The 26774-nt window shown below is 40.2% G+C and overlaps 2 non-coding genes across 2 annotated transcripts; one reads left to right on the top strand and one right to left on the bottom strand.

Moving 5' to 3' along the window:
- The first annotated feature begins 7217 nt into the window (after positions 1–7217).
- Positions 7218–7325, top strand: LOC112746377 (small nucleolar RNA R71). The gene has a single exon (XR_003174266.1). It is a non-coding gene; the product is annotated as a small nucleolar RNA R71 (small nucleolar RNA).
- Positions 7326–26396: 19071 nt separating this feature from the next.
- On the bottom strand, positions 26397–26504 carry LOC112746476 (small nucleolar RNA R71). The gene has a single exon (XR_003174358.1). It is a non-coding gene; the product is annotated as a small nucleolar RNA R71 (small nucleolar RNA).
- Positions 26505–26774: the final 270 nt, after the last annotated feature.

Genomic DNA, 26774 nt, shown 5'->3' with positions numbered 1-26774 from the left:
CAATCGACCCACGCGACCGCGTCGCTGACGCGTCCGCGTCTCATGGGGATAATGGCCTCCCACGCGACCGCGTGCCCCACGCGGCCGCGTGCCTTGAGTTTTCGACGTAAAAAGGGTGCACAATGAAATATTGTGCGAGAGTGGTGATGGATTCGTGTTGGAAGCACAATCCTTATCACGCGACCGCGTCGCCGACGCGGCCGCGTCATCCATTTTCTGAAGCACACTGGCGCGATCGCGTGACCCACGCGATCGCGCCACTCCAATTTTGGCAAATAAATTAATTTGAACAGAGAGTGGTGCTGGCGCGAGGCTGCACTCGCGCCAGAAGCATAACATGGGTCACGCGATTGCTTGACCGACGCGATCGGGTCACCATACTTGAAGTGCATCCACGCGAACGCGTGCCCCACGCGGCCGTGTTGCATGCGCCGCACAGCTCAACCTAAAATTGCCACATATCTTATCTTTCCCTCCTCCAAATCCTACTTTTTCTTTTCCCTCCTTATTTCTTCCTTCTCCCTTCTTCCTTCTTTCTCACTGATAATGCAAAATTGTTACTCAGGTTGTAAAATTTGTTGTTCGTTCTCTCTCTGGTAATGGCGCCAACAAACTGGTGCACAATACCATGGTCTAAACATAACTTCACAACTTCGCACAACTAACCAGCAAGTGCACCGGGTCGTCCAAGTAATAAAACCTTACGTGAGTAAGGGTCGATCCCACAGAGATTGTCGGCTTGAAGCAAGCTATGGTGACCTTGTAAATCTCAGTCAGGCGGATATCAAATGGTTGTGGAGTTTTCGAAAATAATAATAAATAAACAGAAAATAAAGATAAAGATACTTATGTATATCATTGGTGAGAATTTCAGATAAGCATATAGAGATGCTTTTGTTCCTCTGAACCTCTGCTTTCCCGCTATCTTCATCCAATCAGTCTTACTTCTTTCCATGGCAAGCTTTATGTAAGGGCATCACCGTTGTCAATGGCTACATCCCATCCTCTTGTGAAAAAGGTCCAAATGCTCTGTCACGGCACGGCTAATCATCTGAGGTTCTCGATCATACTAGAATAGGATTCACCCTCCTTTTGCGCCTGTCACTACGCCCAGCACTCGCGAGTTTGAAGTTCGTCACAGCCATCCCTTCACAGATCTTAGTCGGAATACCACAGACAAGGTTTAGACTTTCCGGATCTCAGGAATGGCCATCCATGGGTTCTAACTTATACCACAAAGATTCTAATATCTCGGACTCGGTCCCCTGTATTAGATATCTAAGAGATATTCATTCTAGCTTGTTTTCATGTAGAACGGAAGTGTTTGTCAGACACGCGTTCATAAGTGAGAATGATGATGAGCGTCACATAATCATCACATTCATCATGTTCTTGGATGCGAATGGATATCTTAGAAGTGGAATAAGATGAATTGAATAGAAAATAGTAGTACTTTGCATTAAATCATGAGGAACAGCAGAGCTCCACACCTTAGTCTATGGAGTGTAGAAACTCTACCGTTGAAAATACATAAGTGATAAAGGTTCAGGCATGGCCGAATGGCCAGCCCCCAAACGTGATCAATATGATCCTAAGATGAACTAAAAATCATAAGATGATCCGAAGATGTCAAATACAATAATAAAAAGTCCTATTTATACTAAACTAGTAACTAGGGTTTATAGAAGTAAGTAATTGATGCATAAATCCACTTCCAGGGCCCACTTGGTGTGTGCTTGGGCTGAGCTTGAAGTTTACACGTGGAGAGGTCATTCTTGGAGTTGAACGCCAGTTTGTAGCGTGTTTCTGGCGTTCAACTCTGGCTTGTGACGTGTTTCTGGTGTTTAACTCCAGACTGCAGCGTAGAACTGGCGTTCAACGCCCTTTTGCGTTGTCTAAACTCGGCCAAAGTATGGACTATTATATATTGCTGGAAAGCCCTGGATGTCTACTTTCCAACGCAATTGAAAGCGCGCCATGTTGAGTTTTGTAGCTCTAGAAAATCCACTTTGAGTGCCGAGAGGTCAGAATCCAACAGCATCAGCAGTCCTTCTTCTACCTCTGAATCTGATTTTTGCTCAAGTCCCTCAATTTCAGCCAGAAAATACCTGAAATCATAGAAAAACACAGATACTCATAGTAAAGTCCAGAAATGTGAATTTAACATAAAAACTAATGAAAACATCCCTAAAAGTAACTAGATTCTACTAAAAACAATGCCAAAAAGCGTATAAATTATCCGCTCATCACAACACCAAACTTAAATTGTTGCTTGTCCCCAAGCAACTGAAAACCAAATAGGATAAAAAGAAGAGAATATACTATAAATTCCAAACTATCAATGAAACATAGCTCCAATCAGATGAGCGGGACTTGTAGCTTTTTGCCTCTTGAATAGTTTTGGCATCTCACTTTATCCATTGAGGTTCAGAATGATTGGCATCTATAGGAACTCAGAGTTCAGATAGTGTTATTGATTCTCCTAGTTCAGTATGTTGATTCTTGAACACAGCTACTTTATGAGTCTTGGCCGTGGCCCTAAGCACTTTGTTTTCTAGTATTACCACCGGATACATAAATGCCACAAACACATAACTGGGTGAACCTTCTCAGATTGTGACTCAGCTTTGCTAAAGTCCCCAATTAGAGGTGTCCAGGGTTCTTAAGCACACTCTTCTTTTGCTTTGGACCTTGACTTTAACCGCTCAGTCTCAAGTTTTCACTTGACACCTTCACGCCACAAGCACATTGTTAGGGACAGCTTGGTTTAGCCGCTTAGGCCAGGATTTTATTCCTTTAGGCCCTCCTATCCATTGATGCTCAAAGCCTTGAGATCCTTTTTATTACCCTTGCCTTTTGGTTTTAAGGGCTATTGGCTTTTTGATCTTGCCTCTTGGTTTTAAGAGCTTTTGGCTTTTTCTGCTTGCTTTTTCTTTTTTTTTCTATTTTTTTTCGCCATTTTTTTTTCTGCAAGCTTTGTATTCACTGCTTTTTCTTGCTTCAAGAATCATTTTTATGATTTTTCAGATTATCAAATAACATGTCTCCTTGTCATCATTCTTTCAAGAGCCAACATATTTAACATTCTTAAACAACAACTTCAAAAGACATATGCACTGTTCAAGCATTCATTCAGAAAACAAAAAGTATTGTCACCACATCAATATAATTAAACTAAGTTCAAGGATAAATTTGAAACTCATGTACTTCTTGTTCTTTTGAATTAAAACATTTTTCATTTAAGAGAGGTGATGGATTCATATTCACTACTTTAAGGCATAGACACTTAGACACTAATGATCATGTAATAAAGACACAAACACAGATAAACACTTAGCATAGAGAAAATGAAAAACAGAGAATGCAAGAACAAGGAATGAGTCCACCTTAGTGATGGTGGCGTTTCCTTCTTGAGGAACCAATGATGTCCTTGAGCTCTTCTACGTCTCTTCCTTGTCTTTGTTGCTCCTCCCTCATTGCTCTTTGATCTTCTCTAATTTCATGGAGTATGATGGAGTGTTCTTGATGTTCCACCCTTAGTTGTCCCATGTTGAAACTTAATTCTCCTAGGGAGGTGTTGATTTGCTCCCAAAAATTTTGTGGAGGAAAGTGCATCCCTTGAGGTATCTCAGGGATTTCTTGATGATGAGCTTCCTCACGTGTTTCTTGAGCTCTATGAGTGGGCTCTCTTGTTTGCTCCATCCTTTTCTTAGTGATGGGCTTCTCTTCCTCAATGGGAATGTCTCCTTCTATGAAAGCTCTAACTGAGTAACATAGATGGCAAATAAGATGAGGGAAAGCTAGCCTTGCCAAGGGGGAGGACTTTTCGGCTATTTTGTAGAGTTCAAGGGAGATGACTTCATGAACTTCTACTTCATCACCAATCATGATGCTATGAATCATGATGGCCCGATCCACAGTAACTTCAGATCGGTTGCTAGTGGGGATGATGGAGTGCTGGATGAACTCCAACCATCCTCTAGCCACAGGCTTAAGGTCCAGTCTTCTAAGTTGAACCGGTTTTCCTTTTGAGTCAATCTTCCATTGAGCTCCTTCCACATATATGTCCATGAGGACTTGGTCCAACCTTTGATCAAAGTTGACCCTTCTAGTGTAGGGGCGTGCATCTCCTTGCATCATAGGCAAGTTGAACGCCAACCTCACATTTTCCGGACTAAAATCTAAGTAATTTCCCCGAACCATGGTGAGATAATTCTTTGGGTTCAGGTTCTTACTTTGATTATGGTTCTTAGTGATCCATGCATTAGCATAGAACTCTTGAACCATTAGAATTCCGACTTGTTGGATGGGGTTTGTTAGAACTTCCCAACCTCTTCTATGGATCTCATGTCGGATCTCCGGATACTCATTTCTCTTGAGCTTGAAAGGGACCTCGGGGATCACCTTCTTCTTGGCCACAACATCATAGAAGTGGTCTTGATAAGCTTTGGAGATGAATCTTTCCATCTCCCATGACTCGGAGGTGGAAGCTTTTGTCTTCCCTTTCCCTTTTCTAGAGGATTCTCCGGTCTTGGGTGCCATCAATGGTAATGGAAAAACAAAAAGCTTATGCTTTTACCACACCAAACTTAGAATATTGCTCGCCCTCGAGCAAGAGAAGAAAGAATAGATGAAGAAGAAGAAGAAAATATGGAGGAGAGGAGGGAGAGGTGTATTTGGCCAAGAAGGGGAAGAGAATGTTGTGTTGTGTGAAAATGAGGAAGAAGGGAGGGCTTTATATAGGGAGGGGAGGGGGGTTAAGGTTCGGCCATATAGGGTGGGTTTGGGGTGGGAGATTGGTTTGAATTTTGAAGGTAGGTGGAGTTTATAAGGTAGGTTTTTGGGGAAGAGTGGATGGATGTGAGTGGTGAAGTGGTGATAGGGAAGAGAGATTGAGGTGATTGGTGAAGAGTTTTGGGGAAGAGTGTTTATTGGGAAGAGAGGATGAACATTGAGAAGAGGGAAGAGAATGAGTGGTGGTAGGTGGGGGTCCTGTGGGGTCCACAGATGCTGAGTTGATCCTGTGGGGTCCACAGATCCTGAGGTGTCAAGGAATTGCATCCCTGCACCAATTAGGCATGTAAAATGCCTTTGCATGCAATTCTGGCATGTAAACGCCGAATTGATGCTTGTTCTGGGCGTTCAGTGCCCAGATGCTTGTTTTTGGCATTCAGCGCCAGCTCTTCCTCAGTGTGCATTTCTGGCATCTGAACGCCAGGATGCTGCTTGTTTCTGGCGTTCAACGCCAGATCCATGCTCTGTTCTGGCGTTAAACACCAGCCAGATGCTCCTTACTGGAGTTTAAACGCCAGTAAGATCCTCCTCTAGGGTGTGATTTTTCTTCTGCTGTTTTTGATTCTGTTTTTGATTTTTCTATTTATTTTGTGACTCCACATGATCATGAACCTAATAAAACACGAAAGAACAATAAAAATAAAAATAAAATTAGATAAATAAAAATTGGGTTGCCTCCCAACAAGTGCTTCTTTAATGTCAATAGCTTGACAGTGGGCTCTCAAGGAGCCTCACAGATGTTCAGAGCATTGTTGAGACTCCCCAACACCAAACTTAGAGTTTAGATATGGGAGTTCAACACCAAACTTAGAGTTTGGTTGTGGCCTCCTAACACCAAACTTAGAGTTTGACTGTGGGGGCTCTGGTTGACTCTGTTTTGAGAGAAGCTTACTGTGCCTCTTTTCCATGTTTACAGAAGGATGTCCTTGAGTTTTAAACTCAAGGGAGTCCTCATTCAATTAAAGGACTAATTCACCTCTATTAACATCAATCACAGCTCTTGCTGTGGCTAGGAAGGGTCTTCCAAGGATGATGGATTCATCCTCATCCTTCCCAGTATCTAGGATTATGAAATCAGCAGGGATGTAAAGGCCTTCAACCTTTACTACTATGTCCTCTACTTGTCCATAAGCCTATTTTCTGGAATTGTCTGCCATCTCTAATGAGATTTTAGCAGCTTGTACCTCAAAGATTCCGAGTTTCTCCATTACAGAGAGTGGCATGAGGTTTATTCCTGACCCAAGATCACATAGAGCCTTCTCAAAGGTCATGGTGCCTATGGTACAAGGTATTAGGAACTTTCCAGGATCCTGTTTCTTCTGAGGCAGTCTCAGTTGATCCAATGCATTTAGTTCATTGGTGAACAGGGGAGGTTCATCTCTCCAAGTCTCATTACCAAATAAATTGGCATTCAGCTTCATGATTGCACCAAGGAACATGGCAACTTGCTCTTCAGTAACATCCTCATTCTCTTCAGAAGAAGAATACTCATCAGAGCTCATGAAGGGCATAAGGAGGTTCAATGGAATCTCTATGGTCTCTAGATGAGTCTCAGATTCCTTTGGTTCCTCAGAGGGGAACTCCTTAGTGATCACTGGACGTCCTAGGAGGTCTTCCTCCTTGGGATTCACGTTCTCTCCTTCCTCCTTGGATTCGGACATGATGGTTATATCAATGGCCTTGCACTCTCCTTTTGGATTTTCTTCTGTATTGCTTGGGAGAGTACTAGGAGGGATTTCAGTGATCCTTTTACTCAGCTGGCCCACTTGTGCTTCCAAATTTCTAATGGAGGACCTTGTTTCATTCATGAAACTCACAGTGGCCTTAGATAGATCAGAGACTAAATTTGCTAAGCTAGATGGATTCTGCTCAGAATTCTCTATCTGTTGCTGAGTGGATGATGGAAAAGGCTTGCTATTGCTAAACCTGTTTCTTCCACCATTATTAAAGCCTTGTTGAGGCTTTTGTTGATCCTTCCATGAGAGATTTGGGTGATTTCTCCATGAGGGGTTATAGGTGTTTCCGTAAGGTTCACCCATATAATTTACCTCTGCTATTGCAGGGTTCTCAGGATCATAAGCTTCTTCTTCAGAAGATGCCTCTTGAGTATTGTTGGGTGCAGCTTGCATTCCATTCAGACTCTGAGAAATCATATTGACTTGCTGAGTCAATATTTTATTCTGAGCCAATATGGCGTTCAGAGTATCAATTTCAAGAATTCCCTTCTTCTGAGGTGTCCCATTATTCACAGGATTCCTTTTAGAAGTGTACATGAACTGGTTATTAGCAACCATGTCAATGAGTTCTTGAGCTTCTGTAGGCATTTTCTTTAGGTGAATGGATCCACCTGCAGAAGTATCCAATGACATCTTAGCTAATTCAGACAGACCATCATAGAATATATCCAGGATGGTCCATTCTGAAAGCATGTCAGAAGGACACTTTTTGGTCAGTTCCTTGTATCTCTCCCAAGCTTCATAGAGGGATTCACCTTCTTTCTGTCTGAAGGTTTGAACATCCACTCTAAGCTTACTTAGCTTTTGAGGAGGAAAGAACTTGGCTAAGAAAGCCTTGACCAGCTTATCCCAAGAGTTCAGGCTATCCTTAAGTTGAGAGTCCAACCATATTCTAGCTCTGTCTCTCACAGTAAAAGGGAAAAGTATGAGCCTGTAGACTTCAGTATCTACTCCATTAGTCTTTACAGTATCACATATCTACAAGAATTCAGTTAAGAATTGAAAAGGATCTTCAGATGGAAGTCCATGAAACTTATAGTTCTGCTGCATCAGAGAAACTAATTGAGGTTTCAGCTCAAAGTTGTTAGCTCCAATGGCAGGAATGGAGATGCTTCTTCCATGTAAATTGGAATTAGGTACAGTGAAGTCACCAAGCATCCTCCTTGCATTATTATTATTTTCGGCTGCCATCTCCTCTTCCTGTTCGAAAATTTCTGAAAGGTGCTTGCTGGATTATTGTAATTTAGCTTCTCTTAGTTTCCTTTTCAGAGTCCTTTCAGGTTCTGGATCTGCTTCAACAAGAATGTTCTTGTCCTTGCTCCTGCTCATATGAAAGAGAGGGAACAGAAAAATAATAATAATAGGGATCCTTTTTGCCCAGGTATAGATGTTCCCCTGTGTGAGTAGAAGAAAAGAAGAGTAGAAGAAAAGAAGAAGAGAAAATCTGAACTCAGAGAGAGAGAGGGGGTTCGGATTTTTGGTGAGTGAGGAAGAGATGTTAGTAAATAAATAAATAAATAGAAGAAGATGAGAGGGGGAAGTTTTCGAAAATAATTTTTGAAAAAGAGTTAGTGATTTTCGAAAATTAGGAATGAAATCAAATTAAAATAAAAAATGTTTGTGTTTTGTCTTTCTCCTATGAAAAATGCTTGCTGTTTGAGATCTTCTATTCTTTTTTGCGAGATGCCGGGATGTAAGTAGATTTTCCTTGATACCTTGTTTTGTTACTGCCTCCAAAGGATGCCCCAAGGCTTTGGTTTGAGTCTTGGGGTTTTCCTTTCCTGTTTGTTCGTCTGTCGAGTTGTTTTGCACTTCATCCGAGATGTTTTGTTAGTAATCCACTCTTCTTTTCTTATTGTAGGGTTTAGTTGGCCTCATGTCTTCTCGCAATAACGTTGTAGAGATGTCTTCCCAGGTTCCCGAGGGCATGGCCGATTGGGTGGACTCGATGGTTCTTATGTGTGTCTCTTTAGTTGATTCTGAGTTTTGCGCGCAGCTTAGGCAGTTTCATAGGGTCTGTAGTAATCCTGGTGATGAGAAGAATTATGAACTTGTCCCTCCCTCTTCTGAGGAGAGAGTTTGCTTTTCTACTCGGGTTGTTGATGATCGCCCTTTCTTTTATGTTTATGATTTTTTCTTCGGTCAGCTGGGTATCACCCTTCCTTTTACTCAATTTGAAACCGACCTCTAATGGTCCTGTAATGTTGCCCCTTCTCAACTTCACCCCAATTCTTGGGGTTTCATAAAAATTTTCCAATTGTTGTGCAATGGTTCTGGTATTCCTGCTTCCCAATCTCTCTTTTTCTATCTGTTTGTCTTGACTAAGCCCGGTGTGATAAAAAAGAAGTCAGCTTAGGTCTCCTTTGGTTCCACCCAGGGAAAGAAGGTCTTTTCCATGTTTGACGAGTCATTCCGTGATTTTAAAAACTACTTTTTTAAGGTCCGAGCTGTTGAAGGAGCTCGGCCCTTTTTTTTGGATGAAAATGACGAACCTGCTTTTCCCTTGGAGTGGCGAAAAGATGTGAGGGTCTCTAGATATGCGTGGGAAATGTTGGATGAGGCTGAGCGAGCTTTTGCAACTGTCTTGGAAGAACGCTGGGGTCATCCTCCCCATCTTGACACAAAGAAATTTCTGACCAATCTTTCTCTTCTTCAAACTAAACTGGGTAACTTGTATTTCCTTTATTATCTGTTTATGTTGCTTGTAGCTGTCTTTCCGACTTATCTGACTTGTAGCTTAATTTCTGTTTTATTTTCAGAGGCAATGAAGAATAATGAATCCATGAAAGCTTTTAAGAGGGCGTAGAGGGCGACTGCTGCCAGAAATATTGCGGCCAAGGCGGCTGGAGAGGGGTCCTCCCAAGTGCGCGAGAAGCCATCAGTGCCGAGTTCTCCTGGGGTGAAGAAGGTGATCCCTACACCCCGAGTCCGTTTGGTGGATCCTCACCCCACTTCTGTCGCTCCATCTGTTGCTCCTCCCAATAAAAAACAAAAAACAGCTGAGCCCTTCGACCTCGATGCTCCTGATTTTAATGCCATTGAATTTGTGGATCAGCAAATCGGTCCCTATGGCGCCCTCTCCATGGATGATGTGTCCATCCTCCATCACTTGAAATTTATGGCCCGAAATCACGTAAAGATGGCGTATATGGCGGCTGCCATATATCGGACTGCTCAGAATCTCCCTCTCCATGCCACTAAAGCGTTTATGGAGGAGGCAAAACAAGAGTTTGATCGGATGAAGGAGTTGAAGGAGGAACTTGAGATAAAGGTAGCCAAGCTGGAGAAGGACTTAGAGAACGAGAAGGCGAGTTCTCAATCACTGGCAGCTTCTTTAAGGTTGGCTGAGGACACAGCCATGATGCATAAGGATAGTTACGTTACATCCTATCGGGAGATGATGCGCCTGAGGGGGGAGCTCGACAATGTCCGGGAAGATTATTCTGAGCTCCAAAGTCATCTCGTTGGTAGCGTTACTGCTGCTTACGAAAACTTCAAGGAGCAAGTTCGGGTCATTGCTCCCGAGGCCGATCTCACCCCCTTTAGCCTGGATAAAATTGTCAGGGATGGCAAGATTATCCCTGATGATGAGGATGATGATGATGAGGTTGCTCCTCCCCCTGCGTCGTCTGCCAAAGTGTCGACCTCATTTGCTCTTTCGGTTGCGCCTGACTCGGATTGCCAAATTCTGAACCAGGAGGATGGAACTGTGGATGCTGTGCCAATTCATACTCGTCCTCCTTCTCCTTGTCCTGATGCTGCCAAGAAGGCTCCTGATGTTTGCTGATCTCTTTCTGGATATGTAGTTGGCCCGGCTTGTGGGCTTTAAAACTTTTTATTTAATTGCTGACATTTCCTGGTTGCTTCTTTAGCAACTTTTTACTTTTTTGAAAAACAAAAGGTTGCTCGCTATCCTTTCACGGTAGATTTTGGTGGCCTTCCGGGCCTTATAACTTTTATAGAGTAAAAGAAGTAGTTTTTTGACTTGGCATTTTTTCTGTTTTCTACTGATGCTTGAAATCTTGCATCTCGACTTCCTCGGATTGCTTTGTTTTATTGTTTGTAGCTTGGATCCTTTGAGGTTGTGACTTATGGGTCCAACTTGTTTCTCGGTGGTTCTTTTGCGCTGGTCCCCTTTTAAGTTATTTCTGTAATCCTCTTTCTTGGACCTTTGTCAGGTCTCTTTCAGGGATTGCTTTTATAACTTTTTCATTTTGTAGGGGATCGACTTCGTTAGGTCGATCTCTTTCTAGGTTATTTTTGTAATCCTCTTTCTTGGACTTTTGTCAGGTCTCTTTCAGGGATTACTTTTATAACCTTTTCTTTTGTAGGAGATCGACTTCATTAGGTCGATTCTTTCCTAGGTTATTTTTGTAATCCTCTTTCTTGGACCTTTGTCAGGTCTCTTTCAGGGATTACTTTTATAACATTTTCTTTTTGTAGGAGATCGACTTCATTAGGTCGATCTCTTTCTAGGTTATCTTTGTAATCCTCTTTCTTGGACCTTTGTCAGGTCTCTTTCAGGGATTACTTTTACAACCTTTTCTTTTTGTAGGAGATCGACTTCATTAGGTCGATCTCTTTCTAGGTTATTTTTGTAATCCTCTTTCTTGGACCTTTGTCAGGTCTCTTTCAGGGATTACTTTTATAACCTTTTTATTTTGGGCTGACTTTGTTAGGTCGAGCCCTTCTAAGTTAAAGTAATCCTCTTTAATAGGGTTGGACAGACCTCTTTCCAGGGTTTACTTATAACTTGGGTTGACTTGGTCCGACTTCTGGACGTCGGCCAGTCTTTAAGTTATTATTTTAGCTATCCGTAAGACCTCGTCAGGTTCTTTTTGGATTGCTTTCGATAACTTCTTACATTATTCCGTGTTCATCACTGCCGATTTGTAGAAAGTGGTTGTCATCGTTAGATCATCTTTTGGGTGAATCGCGTTTTCACCTTTATCGGACGGTTATCTTTATCGTGATCATGCAGTAAAATTGTTTTTTCACTTTCTGCCGATCTGTTGCTTTTATAATCGGATGATGAATACTTCAGATTAATGCATCTTGAGATCTTGTAGAATATCTAAATATATTTTATTCAAAGGAAAGTGCAAATATATACATGTGGGAATTTTTTCATCCCTTTAAGTCGGATAGTGTCTGGGTCTCAACTTGGTGCCTCATTAAAAAACCTTTTCAGGAAAAAGAGTGCATCCAATAATGAGATCTGTTACCTTCCTAACTGTAGTACCTTCTTAGGTTGCAAGCGTGCCATGATCTGGGAAGCTCTCGTCCATCGAGATCAGACAGTCTGTAGTAGCCCTTCCCAAGTACTTCTACAACTCGGTAGGGTCCCTTCCAGTTTGTTGCCAGCTTTCCTTCTCCTGGTCGAGTTATTCCAATATCATTTCGGATTAGGATGAGATCGTTTTCTGCGAAACTTCTCGGCACTACCCTTTGATTATATCTGGAAGCCATTCGGCGCTTTAGAGCTTCTTCCCTGATTCGAGCTCTCTCTTGGATTTCAGGTAGTAGGTCGAGCTCTTCCCTCTGAAGTTGAGAGTTTGCTTCCTCATTGTAATGAACTACTCTAGGCGATCCTTCCTCAATTTCTACTGGAATCATTGCCTCTATTCCATATGCTAACCGGAAGAGGGATTCCTTCGTGGTGGAATGTGGCGTCGTTCGATATGCCCATAGGACCTGTGGAAGCTCTTCTACCCAAGCTCCCTTTGCATCTTGTAATCTCCGTTTTAACCCGGCCAATATGACTTTGTTGGCAGCTTTGGCCTGTCCATTGGCTTGTGGATGTTCAACGGAGGTGTACTGATGCTTTATATTTAAGTCGGCTACTAGTTTTCTGAAGCCTGCATTTGTGAATTGAGTGCCATTGTCTGTGGTTATTGAATATGGAACGCCGAACCTTGTGACGATGTTTCTATATAGGAATTTCCGACTTCTTTGAGCGGTGGCATTGGCTAGGGGCTCTGCCTCGATCCACTTTGTGAAATAGTCTACCCCTACTATGAGAAATTTAACTTGTCCTGACCCCTGGGGGAAGGGGCCGAGAAGGTCGAGCCCCCACCTTGCAAACGGCCAAGGCGAAGTTACGCTGATGAGCTCTTCTGGCGGGGTGATGTGAAAGTTGGCATGTTTCTGACATGGTGGGCATGTCTTTACAAATTCTGTAGCTTCTTTCTGTAGAGTTGGCCAATAAAACCCTGCCCGGAGTACTTTTTTGGCGAGAGCTCGTGCTCCGAGATGATTACCACAAATGCCGCCGTGTACTTCTTCTAACACTTTCTTTGTGTGGGAGGTCGGTACGCATTTCCGTAATGGTACTGAGATCCCTCTTTTGTACAGGATGTTGTTTATAATGGTGTAGTACTGTGCTTCCCTTTTTAGCCTCTTTGCCTCCTTTTCTTCTGTGGGGAGTGTTCCTGCTCTGAGATAGATGATTATGGGGGTCATCCATCCTTTTTTTCCTCTTCCGACATTGACGGGTTCTGTAATATTTCCTGGATGAGACTTCTATTGTTGCCCCCTGGTTTGGTGCTGGCTAGTTTCGAGAGTGCGTCAGCTCGGGCATTTTGTTCGCCGGGTATGTGGCAGATCTTATATTCCCCAATTTGTCCGAGCTGTTCCTTGATTTTATCCAAATACTTTTTCATGGTGGGATCTTTGGCTTGGTAACTCCCCGTTATTTGTGATGTGACCACTTGTGAATCGCTGTAGATGTTGAGTTTTTGAGCTCCAATCTCTTTAGACAGCTTCAAACCAGCTAACAATGCTTCATATTCCGCCTGGTTATTTGAGGCCGGGAACCCGAACTTGAGGGAGAGCTCAACTTGGGTTCCTTGGTTGCTTTCTATTATCACGCCTGCGCCGCTTTCAGTTTTATTTAAAGAACCGTCCACATAGAGATTCCATTCTGTGGGGGTTTCCAGGGCATCTGTGAATTCTGCGATAAAGTCGGCCATATACTGTGATTTGATGGCCGTTCGAGCTTCATATTGGAGGTCAAACTCTGATAACTCGACTGTCCATTGTAGGATTCTGCCTGCTAAATCTGTTTTCTGCAATATTCTTTTTATGGGCTGATTTGTTCGGACCTTAATGGTGTGAGCTTGGAAGTACGGGCGGAGTCGTCGAGATGTTAGAATAAGAGTATAGGCAAATTTTTCTATTTTCTGGTAGTTCAGCTCGGATCCCTGTAGTGCTTTGCTAATGAAGTAGACAGGTTGCTGCCCACTTTCGTCTTCTCTGACTAGTGCTGAGGCTATCGCCCGGTTTCCTTCAGGGAGATATAATATGAGTGGTTCTCCTTCTCGTGGTCGAGAGGGGATAGGTGGCTGTCCTAAGAACTTCTTAAAGTCTTGGAAGGCTTGCTCACATTCTGTCGTCCATTCGAACTGCCTTCCCTTTCTTAAAGTAGCATAGAAGGGGAGAGATCTTATCACAGCTCCTGCTAAGAATCGGGATAGGGCGGCCAATCTCCCATTGAGTTGCTGTACTTCTTTGACATAGGTTGGGCTCTTCATGTTTAGTATGGCCTGACATTTGTCTGGATTTGCTTCAATTCCTCTTTGTGTGAGCATGAAACCTAAGAATTTGCCTGCTTCTACTGCAAATGTGCATTTCGCGGGGTTGAGTCGCATGTCATGCTTTCTTATGGTGTCGAAAACTTGGGCCAGGTCAGACAATAGTGTCTCTTCACTTTGTGTTTTTATTAGTATGTCGTCCACGTAGACTTCCATGGTCTTTCTGATGTGATCCGAGAAGACTTTATTCATTAGCCTTTGGAAGTAGCTCCTGCGTTCTTGAGACCGAAAGGCATCACAATGTAGCAGTAGTTTGCTTTTGGTGTTAGGAACAAAGTTTTTTCTTGATCTGGTGGATACATGGGGATTTGATTGTATCCCGAGTATGTGTCCATAAACGAGAGATATTTATATCCGGAGGAAGCGTCTACCAGAGCGTCGATATTTGGGAGTGGGTATGGATCTTTTGGACAAGCCTTGTTGAGATCGGTGTAATCGGTGCACATTCGCCACTTCCCATTTGATTTTTTCACCAAGACAACGTTGGCTAGCCATAGTGGATATTTGACTTCTCTTATGAATCCTGCTTCCAGTAGTGCCTGTACTTGTTCTTCCACAGCCTGGGATCGCTTTGGCCTAAGTTTTCTTCGTCTCTGCTGTACCGGCCGAGATCTTGAATAGACCGCTAACTTATGACACATTAGCTTAGGGTCTATGCCCGGCATGTCTGCGGCTTTCCACGCGAAGAGATCGACATTATCTCGTAAGAATTGTATTAGTAATTCCTTTGAATCTCCTTTTAGGATTGTGCCGATATTAGTTATTTTTTCCGAGGTGTCCCCGATCTGGATCTTTTCTATCTCACCCTCTGGCTGGGGACGAAGTTCTTCTCGTCGTTGAACTCCGCCCAGCTCGATTGTGTGGAACTCTTCTCCTTTGCCTCTGAGGTTTAGGCTTTCGTTGTAACAGCGACGTGCCATCTTTTGATCTGCTTTTATCGTGGCTATCCCTTTTGGTGTTGGGAATTTCATACATAGGTGTGGGGTCGAGACTATTGCGCCGAGTTGGTTGAGTGTTGTCCGACCTATGAGAGCATTGTAAGCTGAACTTACATCGACCACGATGTAGTCTATTTTGAGGGTCCTGAATTTGGTTCCCTTTTCCGAAGGTTGTATGTAGCGGTATGTATCCTAGTGGTCGAACCGGGGTGTCTCCTAATCCGAACAGACTGTTTGGATATGCTTGAAGTTCTTTTTCTTCTAAGCCGAGTTTATCAAAGGCTGTTTTGAATAAGATGTCGGCAGAACTCCCTTGGTCTATTAAGGTGCGGTGTAGGTTAGCATTTGCTAATATGATGGTGATGACCATGGGATCGTCGTGTCCTGCGATGATGCCGGATGCGTCTTCTTTAGTGAATGTTATTGCCGGGATGTTGAGTGCTTCCTCCTCTCCTTCGACCTGATATACTTCTTTGAGATATCTTTTGCGAGAGGATTTGGAGATCCCACCTGCTGTGAATCCGCCATGTATCATGTGGACATGTCTTTCTGGTGTCCGAGGTGATCGTTCTGTTCGTTCGGTATCTTCATCCCTTCGTCTCTTTCTTTGATCATCATCTCGGGTGGCCAGGAATCGATCTAATTTTCCTTCTCTCACCAATTTTTCTATGATGTTTTTTAAGTCGAAACATTCGTTTGTGGAGTGTCCTCGGACTCGATGGTATTCACAATATTCCTTCCGGTTTCCTCCTCCCTTTTTGCCTTTGAGTGGCCGTGCTGGGGGGATTTTTTCTGTATGGCAGACTTCTTTGTATATCTCGACCAGGGATGCCCTGAGAGGAGTGTAATTATGGTATTTTTTTATTTTCCCCCCTTGTCGATCTTCTTTTCTCTTGGAATCCTTGTCTCTGTCTCGGTAGGAGGCCCCTGATTTTGAGGTTTCTCCTAACCGAGCGTTTTCTTCCATGTTGATGTATTTTTCTGCTCGTTCCTGTACTTCATCCAAGGAGGTCGGGTACTTTTTTGATATAGATTGGCTGAAAGGTCCTTCTCGTAGGCCGTTGATGAGTCCCATGATGGCGGCCTCTGTTGGTAAGCTTTGTATGTCCATGCATGTTTTGTTGAATCTTTCCATGTAGTTGCGGAGGCTCTCCCGATCTCCTTGCTTGATCCCTAGCAAGCTGGGGCCGTGCTTGGCTTTATCCTTCTGGATGGAAAATCTAGCCAGGAACTTTTTGGCCAGGTCATCAAAGTTTGAGATAGACTTTGGAGGTAAGTTGTCGAACCATCTGATTGCTGTCTTCGTGAGAGTTGTTGGAAAAGCTTTGCAGCGAACGGCATCTGAGGCGTCGGTGAGGTACATTCTGCTTCTGAAATTGCTGAGATGATGGTTGGGACCTGTGGTGCCATCATATAAAATCATATCCCGGAGTTTAAAGTCTTTTGGAATTTTGGTTTTCATGATTTCCCTGGTGAATGGATTTTGTTCTTTGCATGAGTTTTCCTCAGGAACAGTCCGAGGAGCTTTCGATTTGAGGTCGGTTTCTAATTGCTGTAGTTTTTCTTCCAATTTGCGACGTCGCCGTACCTCTCTTTGTAGATCCTTTCCGATCTCTCGTTGTTGTTGGGTTTCTTTCTCAAGTTGCTTTAAGCGATCTTAAAGCGCTTCTATTGCTCCCGGATTTGATGAATTTTTGTCCCCATTAGATTCCGGGGTATCTTTCAGTATAGTGTCCCCGTTTTTGTGCGGCGTTCTATCCTCGAGATCTGAATCGTGGTCGTTGTCATGGTCATCCGCCATGGGATGACTTCCAGGTCCACGGCAACGGCGCCAATGTTCCGAGGGTTACCTGAAACTTGAGGTCGATCTCGGACGAGATCTTCCGTACTGGTCGGAGATGTCGTGTCTGGCTGGTCGGTGGCAGCCGGCACTGTTGTGTCTGACTTTGCTGGACTTGCTGCACTGCTTGCTGGACTTGCTGCACTGCTTGCTGGACTTGCTGCACTGCTGATCCTTCGTCACCGGAGGGTGAGGGGTACCTGCAAGAGACTCCGATGCTTAAGTTAGCACGGGTATTAAGCAGGTTTTATGTAGAATCAGAGTATGAGTAATACCTGGGTGCTCCAGTGTATTTATAGTAGTTGTAGAGTGACCTTTTCAATCATATCTTCTCAATCATATCTTTTTCAAAATAATTTTCAATCATATCTTTCTGATTGCTAATTCCAAAATATTTTTAATTAATTAATTAATTTAGTTTTCAATTTGCTTTTATTTCATTTTCTTCTAATTTTTGAAACTTTTATTTTATCTTCCATTTATTTTATTTTATTTTATTCGGTTACTTTTAATTAAATAAAATAAAAAATTTAAAAATATAATTTATTTGCAATTCATATCAATTCTCTTTTCTCCATCATAGACATAAGTGGAAATGAATAGCCCAGAAGGACTCTGGGGTCATATGCTAACCCCATTACAACTGCATATGGGAGTAGCATCTGTATACCTCCCATCAAAGCAAGTAGATTTGAGCTAAATCCTCAGCTCATTATCATGGTGCAGCAAAATTACCAGTATTCCGGTCTTCCACAAGAAGAACCTACTGAGTTTCTGGCATAGTTCTTACAAATTGCTGACACAGTACGTGATAAAGAAGTAGATCAGGATGTCTACAGATTATTACTGTTTCTATTTGCTGTAAAAGATCAAGCTAAGAGGTGGTTAAATAACCAACCTACAGCAAACATAAACATATGGAGATTGTTATCAGACAAATTCCTGAATCAATTTTACCCTCCAAAAAGGATGACACAACTAAGGTTGGACATCCAAGGCTTTAAACAAGATGATCATGAATCCCTTTATAAGGCCTGGGAGAGGTACAGAGGGATGCTAAGGAAATGCCCCTCTGAAATGTTTTTAGAGTGGGTACAGTTAGACATCTTCTACTATGGGCTTACAGAAAGAGCTCAAATATCTCTAGACTACTCAGCTAGTGGATCTATACACATGAGAAAGATGATTGAAGAGGCTCAAGAACTCATAGATACGGTTGCTAGAAATCAACATCTGTACTCAAGCAGTGAGTCCTCCATAAAAGAAGAGGCTAGGGCAGTAACTACTGATCCTAATCCTCAAGAACAGATTGTTGAACTTAATCAGCAATTACTCCTTATGACAAAACAATTAGCAGAATTTAAAGAGATGCTCCAAGACACTAAAAATGCTAACAAGAATATAGAAGCACAATTGAATCAGACAAGACAGCAGCTATCTAAACAGATAACAGAAGAATGTCAAGTTGTTCAACTAAGGAGCGGGAAGATGATGAGCGGATAATTTATACGCTTTTTGGCATTGTTTTTAGGAAAATCAATAACACTATCTGAACTCTGAGTTCCTATAGATGCCAATCATTCTGAACCTCAATGGATAAAGTGAGATGCCAAAACTATTCAAGACGCCAAAAGCTATAAGTCCCGCTCATTTGATTGGAGCTATGTTTCATTGATAGTTTGGAATTTATAGTATATTCTTTTCTTTTTATCCTATTTGATTTTCAGTTTCTTGGGGACAAGCAACAATTTAAGTTTGGTATTGTGATAAGCGGATAATTTATACGCTTTTTGACATTGTTTTTAGTATGTTTTTAGTAGAATCTAGTTACCTTTAGGGATGTTTTCATTAGTTTTTATGTTAAATTCACATTTCTGGACTTTACTATGAGTTTGTGTGTTTTTCTGTGATTTCGGGTATTTTCTAGCTGAAATTAAGGGACTTGAGCAAAAATCAGATTCAGAGGTTGAAGAAGGACTACTGATGCTGTTGGATTCTGACCTCCCTGCACTCAAAATGGATTTTCTGGAGCTACAGAACTTGAAATGGCGCACTTCCAATTGAGTTGGAAAGTAGACATCCAGGGCTTTCCAGAAATATATAATAGTCCATACTTTGCCCAAGTTTAGATGACGCAAACTGGCGTTCAACGCCAGCTCGCTGCCCAATTCTGGCGTCCAGCGCCAGAAACAAGTTGCAAAGTGGAGTTCAACGCCCAAACTGGCACAAAAGCTGGTATTCAACTCCAAGAATGACCTCTCCACGTGTAGAATTCAAGCTCAGCCCAAGCACACACCAAGTGGGCCTCGGAAGTGGATTTATGCATCAATTACTTACTTCTGTAAACCCTAGTAACTAGTTTAGTATAAATAGGACTTTTTACTATTGTATTAGATATCTTTGGAATCATCTTTGGATTATATTTTGATCTATTGATCACGTTTGGGGGCTGGCCACTCGGCCATGCCTACCCTCTATTCACTTATGTATTTTCATACGGTAGAGTTTCTACACTCCATAGATTAAGGTATGGAGCTCTACTGTTCCTCAAAGATTAATGCAAAGTACTACTGTTTTTCTATTCAATTCAACTTATTCCGGTTCTAAGATATTCATTCACATTTCAACCTGAATGTGATGAATGTGACAATCATCATCATTCCCTATGAACGCGTGCCTGACAACCACTTCCGTTCTACATTAGATTGAATGAGTATCTCTTGGATCTCTTAATCAGAATCTTCGTGGTATAAGCTAGATTGATGGCGGCATTCATGAGAGTCCGGAAAGTCTAAACCTTGTCTGTGGTATTCCGAGTAGGATTCAGGGATTGAATGACTGTGACGAGCTTCAAACTCGCGAGTGCTGGGTGTAGTGACAGACGCAAAAGGAGGGTGAATCCTATTCCAGTATGATCGAGAACGTCAGATGATTAGCCGTGCTGTGACAGAGCATTTGGACCATTTTCACAAGAGGATGGGATGTAGCCATTGACAACGGTGATGCCCTTACATAAAGCCAGCCATGGAAAGGAGTAGGATTGATTGGATGAAGGCAGCAGGAAAGCAGAGGTTCAGAGGAACGAAAGCATCTCTATGCGCTTATCTGAAATTCTCACCAATGATTTACATAAGTATTTCTATCCTTCTTTTATTATTTAATTTCAAAAACTCCATAATTATTTTATATCCGCCTGACTGAGATTTACAAGGTGACCATAGCTTGCTTCATACCAACAATCTCCGTGGGATCGACCCTTACTCACGTAAGGTTTATTACTTGGACGACCCAGTGCACTTACTGGTTAGTTCTATCGAAGTTGTGATAAATTATGAATTGAGATTAGAGCACCAAGTTTTTGGAGCCATTACCAGAGATCACAATTTCGTGCACCAAGTTTTTGGCGCCGTTGCCGGGGATTGTTCGAGTTTGGACAACTGACGGTTCATCTTGTTGCTCAGATTAGGTAATTTTCTTTTTGTTTTAGTTTCAAAAATTTTTTAAAAACCTTTCAAAAATTTCTCATCTGTTTTCGAAAAAAAAATGTTTTCAAAAAATTATATTTTTTCAGAATTTTTAAGAATGAATTCTAGTGTTTCATGAAGCATGTTGAAGCCTGGCTGTCTGTAAAGCCATGTCTAATTATTCTGGGTAGGGAATGTCAGGCGTGTCATGTCTGAGTTACATACTAAAGCTTGGCTGGCTATTAAGCCATGCCTGACCCTTTGATTGGAGCTTTAGACTAAAGAGCATAAGATTCCTGGAATTCATATTAAAAATTTTGGAATCCTTATTTTTCTTTTTCAAAATGATTTTCGAAAAAAAATTAATTAAAAGAAAATACAAAAAAAAAATTCATAAAATCATAAAAATAAAAAATATTTCATGTTTCTTGTGAGTCTTGAGTCAAGTTGAAAGTTTGGTGTCAATTGCATATTCATCTAGCATTTTTTCGAAAAATTCATGCATTCATGGTGTTCTTCATGATCTTCAATTTGTTCTTGGTAAATCTTCTTGTTTGATCTTGATGTTTTCTTGTTTTGCGTCTTTTCTTGTTTTTCATATGCATTCTTGCATTCATAGAGTCTAAACATGAAAGATTTCTAAGTTTGGTGTCTTGCATGTTTTCTTTGCATATAAAAATTTTCAAAAATAAGTTCTTGATGTTCATATTGACATTCAAAGTGTTCTTGGTGTTCATCTTGACATTCATAGCATTCTTGCATGCATTCATTGTTTTGATCTAAAATTTCCATGCATTGAGCATTTTTAGTGTTTTTCTCTCTCATCATTAAAAATTCAAAAATAAAAAAAATATCTTCTCCTTTTTCTTCTCATAAATTCGAAAATTTGAGTTAACTTTTTCAAAACTTTTTAAAATTTAGTTGTTTCTTATGAGTCAAATCAAATTTTCAATTTAAAAATCTTATCCTTTTCAAAATCTTTTTCAAAAATCATATCTTTTTCACTTTTCTTAGTTATTTTCGAAAATTTTAAAAATATTTTTCAAAAATCTTTTTCTTATCTTTATCTCATAATTTTCGAAAATAACATCATCAATTAATGTTTTGATTCAAAAATTTCAAGTTGTTACTTGCTTGTTAAGAAAGATTCAAACTTTAAGTTCTAGAATCATATCTTGTGATTTCTTGTGAATCAAGTCATTAATTGTGATTTTAAAAATCAAATCTTTTTCAAAACTAATTTCAATCATATCTTTTCAAAAATATCTTCTTATCTTATCTTTTTCAAAAATTTGATTTCAAAATATCTTTTCTAACTTCCTAACTTCTTATCTTTTCAAAATTTATTTCAACTAACTAACTAACTTTTTGTTTGTTTCTTATCTTTTTCAAAACTACCTAACTAACTCTCCCTCTCTAATTTTCAAAAATATCTTCCCTCTTTTTCAAAAATTCTTTTTAATTAACTAATTATTTTAATTTTTGATTTTAATTTTCGAAAATTACTAACCTTTTTCAAAAACTATTTTCGAAAATCACTACCCCTTTTTTAAAAATAATTTTCAAAAATCCTTCTCCCTCATCTCCTTCTAATTATTTATTCATCTACTAACACTTCTCTTCATCTTACATCACTGCTCCTATCCTTAACCTTGTGTTTGGATTCTTCATTTTATTCACCCCTATTCCTTTTCATCTTTTACTAACAATAAGGAACCTCTTTACTATGACATAGAGGATTCCTCTTCTTTTCTTGTTCTCTTCTCTTTCTTATGAGCAGGAACAAGGAAAAAGGCATTCTTGTTGAAGCTGATCCAGAACCTGAAAGGACTCTGAAGAGGAAACTAAGAGAAGCTAAATTACAACAATCCAGAGACAACATTATTGAAAATTTCGAACAAGTAAAGGAGATGGCAGCCGAAAATAATAATAATGCAAGGAGGATGCTTGGTGACTGATGAGCGGATAATTTATACGCTTTTTTGACATTGTTTTTAGTATGTTTTTAGTAGGATCTAGTTACTTTTAGGGATGTTTTCATTAGTTTTTATGTTAAATTCACATTTCTAGACTTTACTATGAGTTTGTGTGTTTTTCTGTGATTTTAGGTATTTTCTGGCTGAAATTGAGGGACTTGGGCAAAAATCAGATTCAGAGGTTGAAGAAGGACTGCTGATGCTGTTGGATTCTGACCTCTCTGCACTCAAGGTGGCTTTTCTGGAGCTACAGAACTCAAAATGGCGCGCTTTCAATTGCATTGGAAAGTAGACATCCAGGGCTTTCCGGAAATATATAATAGTCCATACTTTGCCCAAGTTTAGACGACGCAAACTGGCGTTCAACGCCAGTTCTCTGCCCAATTCTGGTGTCCAGCGCCAGAAACAAGTTGCAAAGTGGAGTTCAACGCCCAAACTGGCACCAAAACTGGCATTCAACTCCAGGAATGACCTCTACACGTGTAACACTCAAAGCTCAGCCCAAGCACACACCAAGTGGGCCCCGGAAGTGGATTTATGCATCAATTACTTACTTCTGTGAACCCTAGTAGCTAGTTTATTATAAATAGGACCTTTTACTATTGTATTAGACATCTTTGGTATCCTGGATTGTATTATTGGTCCTGTGATCATGTTTTAGGAGGCTGGCCATTCGGCCATGCCTGGACCTCTCACTTATGTATTTTCAAAACGGTAGAGTTTTTACACTCCATAGATCAAGGTGTGGAGCTCTGCTGTTCCTCAAAGATTAATGCGAAGTACTACTGTTTTCTATTCAATTCAACTTATTCCGCTTCTAAGATATTCATTCGCACTTCAACCTGAATGTGATGAACGTGACAATCATCATCATTCCCTATGAACGCGTGCCTGACAACCACTTCCGTTCTACATTAGACAGAGTGAGTATCTTTTAGATTACCAATACAGGGGACCGAGTCCGAGATATTGGGATCTTCGTGGTATAAGCTAGAGTGATGGCGGCATTCATGAGAATCCGGAAAGTCTAAACCTTGTCCGTGGTATTCTGAGTAGGATTCTGGAATTGAATGACTATGACGAGCTTCAAACTCGCGAGTGCTGGGCGTAGTGACAAACGCAAAAGGATAGTAAATCCTATTCCAGTATGATCGAGAACCTCCAGATGATTAGCCATGCAGTGACAGTGCATCGGACCATTTTCACAAGGAGGAATAGGATGCAACCAACGACAAAGGTGATGCCTGCAGACGATTAGCCATGCTGTGACAGAGCATTTGGATCATTTTCCCAAGAGAGATCGAAAGTAGCCATTGGCACCGGTGACATCCTTACATAAAGCTAGCCATAGAAAGGAGTAAGATTGATTGGATGAAGATAGCAGGAAAGCAGAGGTTCAGAGGAACGAAAGCATCTCTACATGCTTATCCGAAATTCTAACCAATGAATTACATAAGTATTTCTATCCTTATTTCATTCTTTAATTTCGAAAACCCCATTACTATTTTATATCCGCCTGACTGAGATTTACAAGGTGACCATAGCTTGCTTCATACCAACAATCTCCGTGGGATTCGACCCTTACTCACGTAAGGTATTACTTGGACGACCCAGTGCACTTGCTGGTTAGTTGTGCGAAGTTGTGAACCATGGTATAGGCATCATGTCTTTTGGCGCCATTACCAGGGAAAGAAAGAGCAATGAATTTTACATAATCAAAGTGTAATCACAATTTCTGCGCACCAAGTTTTTGGCGCCGTTGCCGGGGATTGTTCGAGTTTGGACAACTGACGGTTCATCTTGTTGCTCAGATTAGGTAATTTTCTTTTTGTTTTGTTTTCAAAAAAAAAATTTTCAAAAATCTTTCAAAAATTTCTCCTTTGTTTTCGAAAAAAAAAATAATAATAATAAAAATATTTTCAAAAATATATTTTTCTTCAGAATTTTTAAGAATGAATTCTAGTGTTTCATGAAGCATGTTGAAGCCTGGCTGGCTGTAAAGTCATGTCTGTAGGGAATGTCAGGCATGTCATATCTGGATTACATGCTAAAGCTTGGCTGGCTATTAAGCCTTGCCTGACCCTTTGATTGGAGCTTTAGACTAAGAATGCTAGATTCCTGGAATTCATATTAAAAATTTTGGAATCCTTATTTTTGTTTTTCAAATAATTTTAAAAAAAAATACAAAAAATTAGAAAATCATAAAAATCAAAAATATTTTTGTTTTTCTTGTTTGAGACTTGAGTCATGTTATAAGTTTGGTGTCAATTGCATACTCATCTTGCATTTTTCGAAAATTTTCATGCATTCATAGCGTTCTTCATGATCTTCAAGTTGTTCTTGGTAAGTCTTCTTGTTTGATCTTGATGTTTTCTTGTTTTGCATCTTTTCTTGTTTTTCATGTGCATTCTTGCATCCATAGAGTCTAAACATGAAGGATTTCTAAGTTTGGTGTCTTGCATGTTTTCTTTGCATATAAAAATTTTTCAAAAATATGTTCTTGATGTTCATCATGATCTTCATAGTGTTCTTGGTGTTCATCTTGACATTCATAGCATTCTTGCATGCATTCATTGTTTTGATCCATAACTTTCATGCATTGCATCATTTTTCTTGTTTTTCTCTCTCATCATAAAAATTCAAAAATCAAAAAAATATCTTTCCCTTTTTCTCTCTTAAAATTTCGAAAATTAGATTTGACTTTTTCAAAAAATTTTTAAAATCTAGTTGTTTTCATGAGTCAAATCAAATTTTCAACTTAAAAATCTTATCTTTTTCAAAATCTTTTTTAAAAATCAAATCTTTTTCAAATTTCTTAGTTATTTTCGAAAATTCCAAAAATATTTTTCAAAAATATTTTTCTTATTTCTTATTCTTCCATGTTTTTAAGTTTGTTACTTGCTTGTTAAGAAAGATTCAAACTTTAAGTTCTAGAATCATATCTCATGATTTCTTGTGAATCAAGTCATTAATTGTGATTTTTAAAAAAAAATCAAACCTTTTTCAAAACCAATTTCAATCATATCTTTTCAAAAATATCTTCTTATCTTATCTTTTTCAAAAAATATGATTTCAAAATATCTTTTCTAACTTCCTAACTAACTTTTTGTTTGTTTCTTATCTTTTTCAAAACCACCTAACTAACTCTCTCTCTCTAATTTTCGAAAACATCTTCCCTCTTTTTCAAAATTTCTTTTTAATTAATTAATTATTTTAATTCTTAATTTTAATTTTCAAAAATTACTAACCTTTTTCAAAAACTATTTTCGAAAATCACTAACTCTTTTTCAAAAATAATTTTCGAAAATTCTCCTTCTCTCTTCTCTCATTCTAATTATTTATTCATCTACTAACATCTCCTCATCTCACATCTCTGCTCTCCTCACCCTTGTGTTTCTTTCTTTACATTACATTCTTTGTCCCCTTCCTTTCTTCCACTTACATAAGGACCTCTATACTGTGGTATAAAGGATCCCTATTATTATTATTATTATTATTTTCTGTGCCCTCTTCTTTGTCATATGAGCAGGAGCAAGGACAAGAATATTCTTATTAAAGCTGATCCAGAACCTGAAAGGACTCTGAAGAGAAAACTAAGAGAAGCTAAATTACAACAATCCAGAGAGAACCTTTCAGAAATTTTCGAACAGGAAGAGGAGATGGCAGCCGAAAATAATAATAATGCAAGGAGAATGCTTGGTGACTTTACTGCACCTAATTCCAATTTACATGGAAGAAGCATCTCCATTCCTGCCATTGGAGCAAACAACTTTGAGCTGAAACCTCAGCTAGTTTCTCTGATGCAGCAGAACTGCAAGTTTCATGGACTTCCATCTGAAGATCCTTTTCAGTTCTTAACTGAATTCTTGCAGATATGTGATATTGTTAAGACTAATGGAGTAGATCCTGAAGTCTACAGGCTCATGATTTTCCCTTTTTGCTGTAAGAGACAGAGCTAGAGTGTGGTTGGACTCTCAACCCAAAGATAGCCTGAACTCTTGGGATAAGCTGGTCACGGCTTTCTTAGCCAAGTTCTTTCCTCCTCAAAAGCTGAGCAAGCTTAGAGTAGATGTTCAAACCTTCAAACAAAAAGATGGTGAATCCCTTTATGAAGCTTGGGAAAGATACAAAGAGTTGACCAAAAAGTGTCCCTCTGACATGCTTTCAGAATGGACAATCCTGGATATATTCTATGATGGTTTGTCTGAGTTATCAAAGATGTCATTGGATACTTCTGCAGGTGGATCCATTAACCTAAAAAAAATGCCTGCAGAAGCTCAAGAACTCATTGACATGGTTGCTAATAACCAGTTCATGTACACTTCTGAAAGAAATCCTGTGAGTAATGGGACGCCTATGAAGAAGGGAGTTCTTGAAGTTGATACTCTAAATGCCATATTGGCTCAGAACAAAATATTGACTCAGCAAGTCAAT

Source organism: Arachis hypogaea, chromosome 14 (genome assembly GCF_003086295.3).
Source record: "Arachis hypogaea cultivar Tifrunner chromosome 14, arahy.Tifrunner.gnm2.J5K5, whole genome shotgun sequence".
Classification (NCBI taxonomy): domain Eukaryota; kingdom Viridiplantae; phylum Streptophyta; class Magnoliopsida; order Fabales; family Fabaceae; genus Arachis; species Arachis hypogaea.
This window is presented reverse-complemented; position numbering and strand designations above follow the sequence as displayed.